This window comes from Propithecus coquereli, unplaced genomic scaffold (genome assembly GCF_000956105.1).
Source record: "Propithecus coquereli isolate 6110/MARCELLA unplaced genomic scaffold, Pcoq_1.0 Scaffold329, whole genome shotgun sequence".
NCBI lineage: Eukaryota > Metazoa > Chordata > Mammalia > Primates > Indriidae > Propithecus > Propithecus coquereli.
The window spans coordinates 704,773-707,513 of NW_012148941.1; positions in this window are offsets into that span (position 1 = coordinate 704,773).

Below are 2,741 nucleotides of genomic sequence, written 5' to 3' on the forward strand. Positions count from 1 at the left end.
TCCCTATTTTCTATCCTTCTCCCTCAGGAGTCACTTACCTATCAAAAAAGAAAACAGGGAATACAAGGAAGAGGATGTTATCACTAAAACTTTCAGCCTTGCCCGTCATCTATCGTTACCTTCTTTACACTCTCACAGAGAAACATCTCCTTGGTCTTACATAATGGAACATTCACTCCTATTCTTTAGTGTTTGTCCCACAAAATCCCATAAAGTCCTATTTTTATTCTGATAGCCATTAGGAACAGCCATGAGGGAATGTCACCCCTCAGTCACATTGGCCCAGACCCTGCAGTGAAGGAATCAACTTTGAAGAGGGAGAAAAGGCCAAGGCCCCCGACTACTTAATGGGCAAAAATCTTACACAACATGCTTGAGATGAAAACAAATTTTAATGTTTGCATTCTTGACTGAATAAGGCTCCTTATTCAAAATGAAATATTTTACATTTCAGAAAGGAAAAGGAAACTGCAGAAGGCGCAGATGCAGGGACCTAGAGTGATGAGGTTTGGTGAATAAATTCACTTAAATTTCTCCTCAGAGGAATTACCATGAGGTAGGGAATGGAGAGAAAACAGGCAGTAATCAAGGAAATGGATATAAATAGATAAGAAAATTACAAACAATAGCAAACCTTATTCAATTAAAAGAAGGATTATAAAATATTTCATATAGTGATACTTTCCTTCTATACTAAGATTCATTCTGGTCTATGCCCTGAGAGAAAAGTCTACTTAGAAATAGATAAGTAAGAATTATGGAGGACATTTCAGAAGTTAATGCGCCCAGCTCTCTTAACTGTTTTATAAAGTTGATTTCCCACAAAGTTTTAAGAGAGGAGGAAGGAAAAGATGAAACAGGAAATATAAGTCCCTACTGACTTCTCTTTTGACCCACAAATACAAGGAGAGGATGAGAAAGCACAAAGTGCTGCTCAAAGTTAAATCATCATAGCTCAAACTTTTGCTAGAATTAGAAGTTCTTTACTTAATGGGAAAAAAGATAGCTGTGGGTTTATATTTAGTCTTCTTAAAGCTTAAGGAACCTAGGAATTTGGAGTTTGTTTTCTTTCTTTTTTCTATTCACTTTTTCTTTCTTCTTTTTTTAAAAGATAGATTCATGATCCTTTAAACCAATAATGTCTATGTCTCTCTTTATCCTTTTATAGACATGGAAAAAATGATCCACTGGTAAAGAGTTGACGTAATTCCTCTTTTCTTTAAAAAGTTTAAGGATAGAAGTCTTCTTTATGATGCAAAATTTTCTTTCTCTGTGGTAAAGTCAAATTAAAAATTGTCTATGTGCTATGTGTGTTACTGTTCTCTTCAACATGAGACATTTAAGGGATGCAAATAACCACTCATTTTCTCCACTAAACACAGAGGTCAAGATCCAATGGTGCGTCACAATCTGTCATGAGCTCTGTTGCAAGTCATTTGGTACTATTAATAGTTCAAAGTTTGCAAATGATTTACTTTTGTTTGTAAGTTAGAGAGAAGTCAAGGTTATCCTGAAATATCACTCCCACTTAGCTGCTTTTTGATATCCTTTTCTGAGCTGGAGAGAAGGGGAGGCTTTGTGAGTAGGATGCTAGTGAGTGAATGTCACCCACCATTTGCTTTCAGGGGCAAAAAGTCTGAAATTACCTCATAAGACTGAAGACAGCACAGTACATCGTAGATATTGAAAACAAGGTGCCATCTGAAAGCTAAACTACAAAATCAAGGCAAGATGGACATGCAAAGCCATTCTTAAGCATGAGAAAGTGAGTCGGATGTGCACTGAGAGAAATTGCAGGAACTTCTCTTGTGGAGATAAGTGCGTCAGTCCTGAAGGCAGGAAATACTTGAATGGCTCAATGTTCATGGCCCTGACCGGCTACTCAGATAGTACCTTGCCTAGTCCTATTTGGTTTTATATGTTTGATTTTTTTCTTCTTTCAAGGAGCTCAAATATCCAGGACTTTTGATGTTGCTATTTTAATCATAAATTAATAAATTAGCATTCTGGCTTTATAAAATATACCTATTGACTGTTTCATTCCAGGTCTTATGATAGGACTGGGTTTACAGAGCTATATAAGAAAGAGTCTTTTCAAGGAACTTTCTTTGGGAAATTAATTAAAGTGCATTTGTTCCAGGAAGGGGAATATACTCTTTCTATGTGCTCAGAAAATCATGTTTATGAACCTAAAAAATTGAGGATCAGACTCTGGATTGTGTTGAAGCCGTCATTGTTAGATACAAGGAAATAATATCTAATATTGTGTGTGAAACCTCATGAGGATTAAACAACTGACCTCAAGTGAAAAAAAAAAAATTTCCCATCAAGATACTTTTTGTGTTCATATAAAGATTTAATCATCATGGAAAATCATTGTCACTGAGCTAGAAGTCAGATGAGCTGACAGTAAATAAGTTAACACCTTTGGGATTTTGTTTTTTCACCTACAAAATGAAGCTGATAATTAATTCTTCCCATATACTCCAAGTAGTTGTTATGCGGATGGGAGGGTTGATATTAAGCTTCATATTCTTTGATCCTGTAATTCCACAAATGATGAAAAAGTAAGAAAACAATGGAAGAGTTCAACAACAAAGAAATTTTTAAGTAAATACAATATTTTACTGTCATTAAAAATCATGTTATCCAAAATATTTTACTGACATGGAAAAAAACTTTGATACATTAAGTTTAAAAAGCCCACAACAAAATTGTTCAGTTTGAGGTAAACAGTGTAC